This window comes from Chlorocebus sabaeus, chromosome 12 (genome assembly GCF_047675955.1).
Source record: "Chlorocebus sabaeus isolate Y175 chromosome 12, mChlSab1.0.hap1, whole genome shotgun sequence".
NCBI classification, from domain to species: Eukaryota; Metazoa; Chordata; class Mammalia; order Primates; family Cercopithecidae; genus Chlorocebus; species Chlorocebus sabaeus.
This window is the reverse complement of record NC_132915.1, coordinates 96,053,841-96,068,557: the sequence shown is the minus strand read 5'-3', so window position 1 is coordinate 96,068,557 and position 14,717 is coordinate 96,053,841. Positions and strand designations below refer to the sequence as shown.

General features: G+C 55.5%; 1 pseudogene; it reads left to right on the top strand.

Annotated features, from left to right (window-relative positions):
• LOC119623687 (SH3 domain and tetratricopeptide repeat-containing protein 1-like) overlaps positions 1-13,251 on the top strand; it is a 30,474-nt pseudogene extending 17,223 nt beyond the window's left edge.
• Positions 13,252-14,717: the final 1,466 nt, after the last annotated feature.

Here is a 14,717-nt window from a genome sequence, read left to right as displayed (position 1 = left end):
AGGTTAGGTTTTTGATTTGAGATTTTTCTTCTTTCTTTGAATGTAGACATTTACAGTTATAAATTTCCCTTTCAGCACTGCTTTAGCTGCATCTTGGAATTTTTGATACACTGTAATTTTTTTTTTTTTTTTAAGACAGAGTTTTGCTCTATTGCCCAGGCTGGGGTGCAGTGGTGCAATCTTGGCTCACTGCAACTTCTACCCAGTTTCCAAGCCACTCTCATGCCTCAGCCTCCCGAGTAGCTGGAATTACAGATGTGCACCACCCCACCCGGCTAATTTTTTTTTTTTTTTTTTTAATAGAGACAGCATTTCACCATGTTTCCCAGGCTGATCTCAAACTCCTGGACTCAAGCGATCCTCCTGCCTCGGCCTCCCACAGTGCTGGGATGAGAGGCGTGAGCCACCGCGCTGGCCCGGGCTGTGCATTTGTTTGCATTCTTCTCAAATTAGTTTTCAGTTTCCCTGATGGTCTCTTTGACTCACTGGTTGTTTAGGAGTGTGTAATTTCCGCATATTTTTGAATTTCCCACATTTCCTTCACTGTCGATTTCCAGTTTCGTGCCAGTACAGCTGAAGAACACCTCTGCTTTGGTCTCAGTCCTTCTCCATTCACTGAGGCTCGTTTTGTGGCCTGGCACATGGTCTGTCATGGGGAATGTCCCATGGGTGCTCGAGAGGGTGCTCGAGAGGGTGCTCGAGAGGACTGTGTTGGGAGGACTGTGTTGGCTGTTGTTGGGTGGCGTATGTGACAGATGTCCATTCGGCGTACCTGGTTTCCTGTGTTAATCTCCGGAATGTTTCTGACAGTAGAAAATCAGAAGCTTCCCACCGTTCCCAGCGCCCTGGCTTTGGGAGAGGCCAGTGAGCCTCTGACTTGGGAGCCTGGTTGCATGAGAGAAGCATGTCTAGGAATGCCAGGGGCCGGCTTTGAACCCCATTCCCCCAACATGATGCCATGTGTGGCAGACATGACGCTTGGCTTTGCTCTCAGGGTTCCATCTGCGACAGGGGCTACTTGTGCCCCTGGCCTCATCAGCTCAGGCTGAAGGCGGCCCTGGTCCTGGCCACAGGGGCTTTGTGAAGCAGAAATAGATGGCCTGGTGCAGGGGCTGAGCCTGGCCAGGACCTCGGCCCTGGGAGTTGTAAAGAAGGCCGGCCTGTACCATGAGCATCTGCACCAAGGTGTGCCCATGTCACGGTGTGCTCGGCGTCTGCCCTGGCACAGGTGCATGGCCTATCTGCGCTCAGTCTCCCTGCCTATGGGGCCCAGGCTCACAGAGGTGTGAAAGAGGCAAGCAGGGGCCTCCGAGCCCAGCCAGCCTTGCTTCGATGCTGGGAGACTAACGTCTTCCATTTTGTCTTCTGCCCAGGCCAGCTGCGGGCCATCCAGTGGCTGTGCTACTCCTACAGCGCCGTCATGCCCAGCGAGGCCCAGTGTGTCATCTACCACGATCTCCAGCTCTCCCTGGCCCTCAAGGTGGCCGACAAGGTGCTGGAGGGGCAGCTCCTGGAGACCATCAGTCAGCTCTACCTGTCCCTGGGCACAAAGTGGTAAGGGCTGGCTTTGCAGTGGTAGAGGTGGAGGCGGGCAGGGCAGGGAGGGGGTCACAGGGAAGCTGGCCCAGGGCGCCAGCAGCCCCTCTCCTTTTCATCATTTGGTTCCTTGGCATCAGATGCTTTGAGCTGGCGGGCCTGGGGTCGTCCCAGGGCTGTTGCTGGCCTGTGAGTCCCAGCTTGAGCCTCCCTTGTTGGGTCAAAGGTCACCTCAACCCCAGCAGAGGCAGTAGGTGCACTCTGGGCTGTTCTTCCTACTATGGTGGCTTTTGTCATCTGACCTCTGCCTGCCCCGAATCTTCATTCCTGGCCATCATCTGTCCTCTTAAATGTGACCACAGCAGCCACCTGTGGCTTCTCTCCCACAAAAGACAGAGCCAGTGTGTCACCTGCTTCCCTGGGGCAGGGTTTCAAGGTCTCACGTCCCATATGTGGCCTACTCAGCTTCTCCCAAGCATCCTGACCTGGTGGGGTAACCATGGCCCTGGCCACCCCACCCACAGGGCCTGGTGACATTGATGCAGTCACACCCCTTCGAGTGTTGGACTTACTGAGAGAACAGGGAAGAAGCCAGATTCCATGGGGACCTGGAAGACTGGCTACAGTCTTGGCCTCAGGTTCACAGAAGGAAAATGGGCCAGTGTGCTAGAGCCATGTATAGTTCCTGGACAAGTAGAGCAGCATCCATGTCACCTAGGAGCTTGCGGCAAGTGGGAGTTCTAGGGCCTGCCCCAGGCCTGTGGAGCCGGAAGCTCTGGGGGCAGGACCAGCAAGCTATAAGGACAGGCCTCTGAGTGACTATGATGCCTGCCCACATTGAGAACCATCGGCCTAGATAGCCTCTGAACACTAACGGCTCCTGGTGCGTCTGGAGAAGACACAGGCCATGTCTGGGAGGCAGGGAAGATGGACTAGCACACCCCTCCTGCCACAGGGCATCATGATGCTCGATTCCCTCAGATGGATGTCGTTCATCTTTTCCATGCCATGTGTGTTCACCCTGGCCCTCCCAGCAGCCTGGGAAGGGCAGAACACTGCACACACAAGAGGGCCGTTCCCAGTCTGCACATTCCAGATTCATCTGTCACCAGACCCACGGGAGGAGGCAGACTGGTTCCAGGAGGATGAGAGCCCTTGTTCTGACACCTGTGTCTGATTCCAGGGCCTACAGATCCTCTCTGGACTACACCAAACGAAGTCTGGGGATTTTCATTGACCTCCAGAAGAAAGAGAAGGAGGCGCATGCCTGGCTGCAAGCAGGGAGGATCTATTACCTCCTGTGGCAGAGCGAGCTGGTGGACCTGTACATCCAGGTGAGTGGCAAGGGATGCAGGAGGACCCCTGTGCTGTTCACTCTCTGTCCATCCACCCATCCATTCATCCTCCCATCATCTATTTACCTGTTCATCCTTCCATCCATCCATCCATCCATCCATCTGTCCATCCGTCCATCATCCATCCATCCTTCATTCATCCATCCTTTTATCATCCATCTATTCACCCGTCTATCCATCCATTCACCTGTCCATCCACCCATCCATTCATCCTTCCATCATCTATCTGTTTACCTGCTCATCCTTCTATCCATCAATCCATCCTCCATCCACCCATCCATTCTTCCATCATCTTCCCATACACCTGTGGGTCCTTCCATCCATCCATCCAATCATGCATCCATCCATCCATCCTTCCATCATCCATTCACCTATTCGTCTTTCCACGCATCCATCCATCCATCCATCCATCATCCATCCATCTGTCCATCCATCCATCTATCATCCATCCATCCATCATCCATCCATCCTTTTATCATCCATTCATTCACCTGTCCATCCATTCACCTGTTTGTCCATCCATCCATCCTTCCATCTATCTTTCCATCATCCATCCAACTGTTCATCATTCTATCCATCCATCCATCCATCCATCCATCATTCTTCTGTTCACCTCTTCGTCCATCCATTCACCTCTTCATCCATCCATCCATCCTTCCATCCATCCAGCCTTCCGTCCATCCATCCTTCCATCCATCTTTCCATTATCCATCCAACCATCTTCCATCCATCCATGATCCATCCATTCACCTGTCCATCCATCCTTCCATTCATCATCCATCCTTTTATCATCCATCCATCCATTCACCTGTTCATCCATCCCTCCATCCATTCTTCCATCCTTCCATCCTTCCATCATCCATTCACCTGTTCATTCTTCCATCCATGCATTGTCCATCCATCCATCATCCATTCACCTCTTCATTCTTCCATCCATGCATCGTCCATCCATCCATCATCCATCCATCCTTCCATCATTCATCCACTTGCCTGCTCATCCTTCCATCCATCCATCCCTCCATCCTTCTATCATCCATCCATTCACCTGTTCATCCTTCCATTCATCTGTTCATCCTTCCATTCATCCATCCATCATCTATCCATCTATCCATCCATCCATCCATCCATCCATCCATTCGTCCATCCATCATTCATTCATTCCTTTATCATCCATTCATTCAGCCACCATCCATCCATCTGTTCGTCCATTCATCCATCCATCCTTCCATCATCCATCCACTCACCTCCTGTCCATCCTTCCATCCATCCATTTATCCATTCATTCATCCATCCATCCTTCCACCATCCATCTTTCCATCATCCATCCATTCATCTATTCATCCTTCCATCCATCCATCATCCAACCATCATCCATCCATCCTTTTATCATCCATCCTTCATCCATTTATCATCCATCCATTCACCCATCTGTCCATCCATTCATCTGTCCATCCATCCATCCATTCATCCTTCCATCAACCATCCATTCACCTGTTCATCTTTCCATCCTTCCATCCATCCACCTGTTCATCCTTCCATCCATCCACCATTCATCCATCCACCATTCATCCATCCACCATTCATCCATCCATCATTCATCCATCCATCCATTTATCCATTCATCCATTTATCCATTCGTGCATATATCCATTCATCCATATATCCATCCATCATCCATCCATCCTTCCATCAACCATCTACTCACCTCCTGTTCATCCTTCCATCTATCCATCATTCATCCATCTATCCATTCATCCATCCATCCTTCCATCATCCATCCATTCATCTGTTCATCCTTCCATTCATCCATCATCCATCCATCCATCCACCGTCCATCCATCCATCATCCATCCATCTGTCCATTCATCCATTCGTCCCTTCATCCATCCATCATTCATCCATCCTTTTATTTATCCATTCACCCGTCTATCCATCCATTCATCTGTTGTTCCATCCATCTGTCCATTCATCCTTCCATCATCCATCCATTCACCTGTTCATCCTTCCATCCATCCATCATCCATCCACCCATCCATTCATCCATCCTTCCATCCATCCATCCTTCCATCATCCATCCTTCCTCCCATCCATCCATTCACCGTTCGTCCATCCATCCATCCATCGTTCATCCATCCACCCACCCACCAATCTACCTATTAATGCATCCCTCCATTCATCTATCTGTCTATTTGTTTATCCATACATTCGTCTATCCACCATCTATCCATCCACATGTACATACATCATCTACCCTCCACCCATCCATACATTATCTACCCACCCATACATACATACAGATATACACACATCATTCCACCCATCTATCCATCCATCCATCCATCCATCCATCCATCAATCTATCCACACACCCATCCATCCATCCATGTGTCTACCTCTCCTCATTCATTCATCCATCCATCCACTCATTCCTAAGCCACTGCTGAGCACCTGTTGTGTGCCTTTTCCCTCCCTCCAACTGGTTCCCTCACATCCTCCCCCAGTGGCCAACATCTTCTCCCTGAGGGCAGAGGCGCGGCCCCTCACGGTGCACAGCACCTGCTGGTATACAGCACATGCTCAAATAATGTGACCACTCAGTTAACACACAGAAGAACTTGCTCCAAGCGACACGTGGCACATCTTACAAAATGAATCTATCATAGTGGCTGTTTTCAGAGGCTTTCCGAAACACAGTGTGATCTGGTACAAATTGTGAAGCCCACGAGCCTGGTGAAGCTTTCATTATTGAGCACCTGCTATATACCTCCTTGAGCTGAGGAGAGGGAACAAGAGCTCATGGCCAAGAGGGGACCAGGCCCACCCACAAACACTGCTGATGTGGCAGGGATGTAGCAACGCATAAAGGAGCCAGGGACTGGGCTCCCAGCAATCTGGGGGCCACGGAGACTGGTTTGAGTGCAGGGGTAGTGGGCTAGGGCTAGTGCTGTTGGTAGGATTCACAGGTGTCAGGGTCCTGGGCTGCAGCTGCTCAGTCACCTCCCAGCACTCAGGTGCATCAGTTCATTGTCCTCATGCCAGTGGTGGGGGCAGCCCTCATGCACAGGGTCTGAAAAATGCTCAGGTGTACCTGTAGTGTGTGAGAGGAAGGAGCCTGGCAAAGGTGCGCGTAGCCACCTCGCTAGGTGTGGGTTTTGAGGGAACTTCTGTGTCCTTTCAGGTGGCACAGAATGTGGACCTGTACACAGGTGACCCAAACCTGGGGCTGGAGCTGTTTGAGGCAGCTGGAGACATCTTCTTCAATGGGGCCTAGGAGCGGGAGGAAGGCGTGTCCTTCTACCGGGTGAGCTGGCCTGTGGGCTGATGTGGGTGGGCCTCAGTGGGGCACCCGGAGGGCTGAGGCACAGGTGTGGCAGGCTAGTGGCCTCACACCTGGAGGCAGGGCCACCCATGCACATGATGAGTTTCCAAGTGGTCTCACCAGGAATGATATTGACCATGCCCCTGTCCGGGACAAACGCTCGGGTCCTGGCCGTGACAATGGCTGTATCCTTGTACCTGATGTCCTCAAGCAACCATGAGTGGGAAGTCTTGTCCCCATCTTCCAGATGAGGAAACTGAGGCTCAGAGAGGCACAGGGATATGTCAAAGGACACACAGCATATCAGTGGGAGGCCCAGGTCTGCATGTACCCCGAAGTGGGACGGCTTCTCCCTTCCTCTGAGGTCACGGTGTGGCTCAGCCCTGGGCACAGATCAATGTGGCATTTTTAGAGCAGAGAGGAGTGCTGGCTCCCCCCAGTCAGACCCACGGTGCCCAGGTGGGAGAGGCTGGTCTGAGGCTCTCAGGTGTAGCTGGATGGGCCTCAGGTGACTCTTCAGCCCCCAACTTGGGTGTCTGAACTGTGTGTTATCCCAGAGCACAGAACTGTGTCGAGATGCAGGGGTAGCTGGGGCCTGGGAAGTTCCAAGCACATGTTTGAGCTCTGAGGAGGGCGCTGGTCAAGGTGGGTGCTGCGGGAAACCTGACCCCACCTGCCTGTGTGGTAGGACCGGGCCCTGCCCCTGGCAGTGACTACGGGCAACCGCAAGGTGGAGCTGCAGCTACAGCTGTGCAACAAGCTGGTGGCACTGCTGGACACACTAGAAAAGCCCTAGGAGGGCATGGAGTTTGCCTACATGGCCCTAGCACTCAGCATCACTCTGGGTAAGTCCCCTCAGCCCCTGCCCTGCCAGGACCCACACTTTGCCAGTGTCCAGCCTCCAGGTCTGCAGGCCAGGAGCTGAAACAGCTGCTGGATTTTCCTGGGCTCCTGTCCAGGCAGGCAGATCTGCCCACCTGGCTTCCCCGTCCGGCTGTGAGGAACAACCCGAGGTCTCTCACACAGTGCAGAGCTCCCTGCCTGACTGAGTTCTGCTTCCTCTGCCTGTTTCCACTGCTGACCACAAGGGCCGCCCAGTGTGCCCTCTGCCTTCCAGACATGGCAGGCATCTCGTTGGTCCCTGTATGTGCCAGGCTGAGTGGCACATTCCCTTTCTCTTGTGCCCTTCCCACCCTCATCAACCACACGGCTCTCTGGCTGATAAAATCCCAGTTCCCCTTCCAGCAGTCTGCCCCTTAAGACCAGGCATCCCCTGGTGCTGTGCCAGGGTCGTCTGTCCCTCTCCAGAGACAGGGAACCCTAGGCAGGCCACATGCCCCAGCGCCTTGTGCCCCGTGGCGCAGTACACAGTAGGTGTGCAGCTGACTCCCCAAGGTAGGGGGCTCTGATCGTGACACACCCAGCAGGAGTCAGATGTCACGTCTGTGGGTTGCCTGGAGCTGGGGTGCCCGGGAGCACCTGAACTGCATGGCTTTTGGGCTCCCCTGGTTAAAAGCAGTGAGCAAAGGCAGGTGGCTATGTGTAGACACAGAGCTGGGCCATCCAAGTCCGACTTTGCCAAAGCCTCACAGTAGACAGGGGCAGGCCTTATTAGTTCTGCTTTGCAGATGGGAAAGTGAGTCTGGGAACCTGGAAGGGACTGGCCATAGCTGCCCAGGTGACCACAGGTGCCTAGAGGCAAGCCAGGTGTGCTGCCCGGGGTCTGCATACCTGCTCCTGAGGGGCCTGTGCCCTCCCTGCCCCAAGGAGCCATGTCCTCACACCTGTCCCTTTGGCCTGCACCCCAGGGGACCGGCTAAACGAGCACGTGGCCTACCACCGGCCGGCCGCCCTGCACCATTGGCTGGGCCAAGGCAAGCTGGCGGAGCACTTCTACCTCAAGGCCCTGTACCTCTGCAACTCGCCGCTGGAGTTCGACGAGGAGACCCTGTACTACGTGAAGGTGTACCTGGTGCTCGGTGGCATCATCTTCTACGACCTGAAGGTGGGTGGGGAGGGGCAGGGCTTGGGGTGTTCCCGGCCCCCTCGGAATGAGATCTCCACCCAGACCCCAGAGGCCTGGGTTCCAGCCTTCCTTAGGAATGGCCCAGTGGCCTCCCTAGAACTCTGCACATGGCTGGAGGAGCCGGCAAGGTTAGGAGACACAACCCAGTTCCCAAGATGGCCAGGCCCCACCCTCAGGAACTCAGTCTCAGCCAGGGAGGCTGACACATGAGTGGGCAATGGTGGCCTCTGGGTAAAGAAGGGGGATTGTAGTCAGGGGGGCCCTCCTGGAGGAGGTGACACCAAAGCTGAGTCTTGACAGTCAAATGTCAAGTTGCATTTAACAAAGAAAACAGGGTTGGGAGAAGGACATTTCAGAGGACAGCAGCATCCTCACATTGAATCCACGTTGCAAGATGTAACCCAAATCCTGGCACCTCCTCTAGGAAGCCTGCCCAGGGTGCCAGCCTGCACTGAGCAACTCCTTCCTGGAGTCCCAAGACACCTTGAATCTTCACACCACCCAGGAAGGGTGGGGTGGGACCAGTATCTTACCATTGGGCTCAGAGACAGGGAAACCCCAGCTCAGGGCAGGTGCAGTGGGGCGAGGCCCCAGCCAACCAGGCTGAGGCCTTGCTGGGTCGGGTGTGTCTCGAGGGGAGGGGCTGTGCTCCCTCTGCCCCAGCCCTGCAGGGGTGGAGAGCTGGGACTGGCAGACTCAGACCTGGGGTGTGTCCACCCCTCTGCCCAGCAGACACCGCCTCTCCTCAGCATTGCACTGGCACCGTGTCAGTGCTCCTTATGGGCTGAGGGGCCAGGGCACTCCAGTCCAGGGGCCGAGATCTTGGGGGCCTTCGGACAACATGAGGAGCTGGGTCAGCCCTAAGACCCTGCCCCGTATCCCCCACAACAGGTCTGGGGCTGCCCGGGAGGCCTCAGCTCAGTGCTGGCGACACCTGATTGTCAGAAGTGGTCCCTGTGGCCTCCCAAGTCCCAGCCAGACATGGAGGTGCCAGGTGTCAGGCCCAGAGGGACGCTGCTCACCGCTCGGGGGCTCGCCTGGGACCCAGGGGGACGGACCTCCCAGAAGAGGCCTTTATCTCTCTTGGTGAAGCCTGCCGCCCACTGCACCTGTCCAGGAGAAAGGAAAGGGCCAAGTAGTACCTGAGAGGCCAAGTCCACGGTTGGGGTCGAGGGGCAGAGGCCTCCTTCACCTTCTTCCCATGCACAGTCCTCCTTCCCATGCACAGTCCTCCTTCCCATGCACAGCCCTACTTCACCTCCTTCCCATGCACAGTCCTCCATCCCATGCACAGCCCTCCTTCACCTCCTTCCCATGCACAGTCCTCCTTCACCTCCTTCCCATGCACAGTCCTCCTTCCCTTGCACAGCCCTCCTTCCCATGCACAGTCCTCCTTCCCATGCACAGCCCTCCTTCCCATGCACAGTCCTCCTTCCCATGCACAGCCCTCCTTCCCATGCACAGTCCTCCTTCCCATGCACAGTCCTCCTTCCCATGCACAGCCCTCTTTCCCATGCACAGTCCTCCTTCCCATGCACAGCTCTCCTTCCCATGCACAGTCCTCCTTCCCATGCACAGCCCTCCTTCCCATGCACAGTCCTTCCCATGCACAGCCCTCCTTCCCATGCACAGTCCTCCTTCCCATGCACAGCCCTCTTTCCCATGCACAGTCCTTCCCATGCACAGTCCCCCTTCCCATGCACAGCCCTCCTTCTCATGCACAGTCCTCCTTCACCTCCTTCCCATGCACAGCCCTTTTTCACCTCCTTCCCATGCACAATCCCCCTTCCCATGCACAGTCCTCCTTTCCATGCACAGTCCTCCTTCACCTCCTTCCCATGCACAGTCCCCCTTCCCATGCACAGTCCTCCTTTTCATGCACAGCCCTCCTTCCCATGCACAGCCCTCCTTCATCTCCTTCCCATGCACAGCCCTGTGGGCCTCATCGTGAGTATGTTGTCAGCACAGGCCAGCTTCCCACAGGGAGGCCCCGTTGGAATTCCCCAAGGGCAGCTGTCTTTCCAAGGCTACACCCTCCTCATTGTATGGGAGGCTCTGGACCCAGGGCCCAGAGGAGTCAGAGAAAAAGCCAGGCTGGATGGAGCCTGGAAGGCTGGCAAAGAAGCAGGGGTAAATGGACATCTTTGCCAATTGCCTCTAAAATGGGGTCCCCTTTAGTCTACATGTGAGAGTGAGCCCTGGAATAGGGTGGATTAGGTGTGTCCTGGCTCAGCCTTCCACTCACTAGCTGCTGCACACACTACAGGCACATGGAAATGCACACGCAAATGCACACAGGCACAGACACACGCACACACAGGCATGCACACAGGGACATGCACACACAGGCACACAAACACGCACAGGCACACGCAGAGACATATGCATTGGCTGGCTCCTTCCTGTTTAGTTGGGAAGCCCCCACCCCTTCAGGAGGCCTTTCCCTTCCACACCCCCGCTGAGTCTGGGGCCTCCTGGGCTCCCTTCTGCCACAGCCCGGGCCACCCTGTGTGGTCAGTGTTCACTCCCAGGTCCCTCAGACTGGGAGCAAGGACGTTAGGCTCAGCCACGCACCCAGCACAGAGTCCAGTGTTCGGCTGGGCCGGGGGCCATTGGATGAGCAGTGGCGGTGACTCGGGGCCTTCTCACGCCCCTGCTCCGTGTGTGGGGCGGGACAGTGAGGGAATGGACTGCTGGATCTTGGACTTTGTCGTTGGCCCTGGGAGCCATCTTGAGATGGTAAAGAGGGACAGGCCAGGCATGGGTCTTAGAGAGGTCCCTTGGGTGACCCCGATGTGGAGGAGGTGCCTAGGGAGAAGCCGGGTGGGGCATGGGAGGGTCAAGGAGGAGGTCTGGGAGACGGCATCCCAACCCAGGGATGGTGAGTTTGAGCCAAAGATGCATTGAAAATGGGAGTGGATGTCTGGGGAGTCACACTCCGTCAATATTTCAGGGAACATTGCCAGAGAGGACACCTGAGAGATGGTTTTGTACCTGGCCTGGCCTGTGGAGGGCCTGGAAATGGTCAGCATGGACACGGGCGAGAGGGGAGCCTGGGTCACTCAACGCAGTGCCCCTGCTGTGGCTTAGAGCCACGGGTCCTGCATGGAACTCTCAGAGCAGGCAGGATCTGCCCTGACCTCAGCCCATGGGGAAAGCAGCCACTGCCTGCAGAGAAGGTGGCACTGGGGCAGGAGGCTTGGGGTGAGTGGGGTGTAGGGACAGTCAGGAAGGCTTCCAGGGGTGTCAGGGTCGTCCCCACCTCCTGCAGCTGAGACCACAGCAGTGTCACAGGCTTCGGGGCTCATGGGGTGACCCAGCATTGGCTGGACATGTGGAATGACCTGGACACAGGAACGGCCTCTGGGAAGACGGGCTCCAAGTCCCCCTTTTGCTGACCATGACCTGTCCCCTTCAGGACCCGTTTGACGCAGCCGGGTACTACCAGCTGGCACTGGCAGCCGCCGTGGACCTGGGCAACAAGAAGGCACAGCTGAAGATCTACACGCGGCCGGCCACCATCTCCCACAACTTCCTCCTGGACCGCGAGAAGTCGCTCTTCTTCTACCAGAAGGCCAGGACCTTCGCCACAGAGCTCAGCGTCCGCAGGGTCAACCTACCTCCTCTGCCATTCTGCGGGTGGGCCCGCTGGTTGGCCCCCAGTCACCCTCGCTGAGGACAGCATCCGAGGGAGTGGGATTTGTGCAAGGAGGTTGATCTCCTGCCTCTCCTGGTGTCTCCCGTGGCTCATTTTCTGGGTAATGGAGGCATGAAAGCAGGGTTCAAATAGCAATAAATGTGGGGTTTTTTTGCAATAACATACCGAAGTTCCCATGGCATCCTTCCCTGTGTGCTTCCTGGGCTGTGTCTAGGGGCCAGCTCCTTCCCTGGTGGCAGCCCTCTGATCGTGGGGATGAGAAGGACCCTGAGTCCAACAGACCTGGGCCAGGTCACCATGAGCCTCAGTTTTCTTGGCGGCCAGAGGGGAGATGGTGGTGGAACTCCCTGGGCAGCTCCCTGCTCAGAGCTCTTGCTGTAGGCCTCGTGCCGCCCTTGCCTTTAACCTTCAGACCACTGTGATCGGATGTGGGGGCTGCTAGTGTCTCTGTTAGCCATTGAAGAAATAGAGGCACAGAGAGGTTAGGAGTCTGGCCCACCGTCACACAGCAGGTAGGGGCCGAGACACAGAGCCCAGTACACTGACCACCACACCACCCTGCCAGCCTGCAGTCAGGAAGGTGTCCCCCATTAGGACCCAAGGTCAGCTCCTGGACTTCTCTTGTGGTGTCAGGAGAGCCACAGGCCAGTGAGGGTAGTCCCTGGGATCCGTCACTCAGTGTCCTCTGCTCCCAGACTTGGTTGGGCCGAGCCTGGCCGGTCCCACCTCTGGCCACTGGTCAGCCCTGCGAGAAGTGAGATGCAGGGATCTCCGCCTGTGTAGACGCTGCTACCCAGTATTGAAAGCCTTATCTGGGCTGCCCCCCAGCCGTCCCTACATGCCCCTCCCCTTCCGGCCCCCGGCCCTCATCCCAGTCCCAGGAATCCCAGGATTTCCTTCTTGGAATCTCTTGGCCCCAGGGAACACAGCTCACACGGTCTCTTTGCCAGTTTACGGCAAGAAAACCGAGGTTCAGAGACGACGGGTGTCCCACGTGATTCTCACATACACTGCACTCTCCCAGGCCCCTTTTTTAAACACTTTAAATGAGGTGACTTTCACATCGCATGCAGTTAACTATTTCAACGCGATTAATGTGCTGGCATTTGTGCATTCACAGTCCTGTGCAACCACTCACGCCATCTAGTTTCAAAATGTGTTCATCTCCCCAGAAGAAACCTCCCATCCTCACTAAGCAGTTACCCCTCCTTGCTATCCCCCAAGCCCCTCGTTGAATGGAAGGGGAAACTGAGGCCCGGAGAGAGACTTGCCACTGGGCGGAGCTCTGATAATAAGGAATCAGGCACCCATCTGCTGCTTCAGTCCTGGGTTGGTTTTCCACCCAGCAGAGGTGACAGAGCCAGGAGGTTCTGGGACCCCATGCTTGCAACCAGAGCCCTGCCCCGAGCCTCCCCACCAGGGGGTAGCAGAGAGCTTTCCAGAACCGGCCGCGGGGCTGGTGGAAAGCAGCCGGTCAGAGCTGCTGACAAACCTCACGAAGACCCCAGATCGCTGTCTCTGTGGGTTGGGCTTGGGAATTGGAGAGGAGGCCGCATGATTGGAAACGTGAAGACAGCACGGCCTGGCTGGAGGAGCCGGAAGCGCCGTCATGTTGACTCAGGACACAGAACTCCTGCCCGCCGGGCCGGGCCTGCAGCCATTCTTCTCGGGGTGGGGTCCGCAGGTTCGGCTTGCTCTCGGCCCCCGACCTGCCTCAGAGTCCGGGGGGCTTTGGAACTCTGCCTCCCCATCTCCACCCACCCTGGCTGGTGCCATGAGGGGCCTGGATCCTGGGATCCTGTTCCTCTTGGGCAGCAGAGACTGGGGGACCAGAGGAGATGATGGGTCTTCAATCCCCACATTCAAACCCCAGCCCACCACTGACAGTCTGGGGGTTCGGGATGAGGGAGTTGATGTCTCTGAGCCCCAGTTTTGTCACCACTAAAATGAGGCCGACATACTGGTGCAGAGTGCCAGTCCCCGGGCTAACAGAGGCCTGTTTCCTACTGAAAATACCTCTTACTCCTAGGAACAGCTCCAACACTAGGGAACACTCAACCCAAGCCAATTTGTCAGAGGCAGGTGAACCAGAGCGACTCCATCTTGAATGGGGGCTGGGTAAAGGGAGGCTGAGACCTGCTGGGCCGCATTTCCAGGAGGCTAGGCATTCTTAGTCACAGGATGAGATAGGAGGTCGGCACAAGATACAGGTCATAAAGACCTTGCTGATAAAGCAAGTTGCAGTAAAGAAACCGGGCAAAGCCCACCAAACACAAGATGGCCACGAGAGTGACCTCTGATTGTCCTCACGGCTCATTATATGCTAATTATAATGCATTAGCTGCTACAAGACACTCCCATCAGCGCCATGACAGTTTAAAGATGCCATGGCAACATCTGGAGGTTACCCTACGTGGTCTCAGAAGGGAGGGCAGAAACTCTCAGTTCTGGGAATTGCCCACCCCTTTCCTCGAACACTCATGAATAGTCCAACCCTTGTTTAGCGTATGATCAAGAAATAATCATGAAAATGGGCAACCAGCGGCCTTTCGGGACACTCTGCCTATGGAGAAGCCATTCTTTCTTTTCTTTTCTTTCTTTTTTTTTTTTTTTTTTTTTTTTTGACATGGAGTGTTGCTCTGTTGGCCGAACTAGAATGCAGTGGTGTGATCTTGGCTCACTAAATCCTCCACCTCCTGGGTTCAAGCGATTCTCCTGCCTCAGCCTTCCTAGTAGCTGGGATTACAGGCACCTGCCACCACGCCCAGTTAATTTTTTGTATTTTAGTGGCGACAGGGTTTTGCCATGTTGGAACAGGCTGGT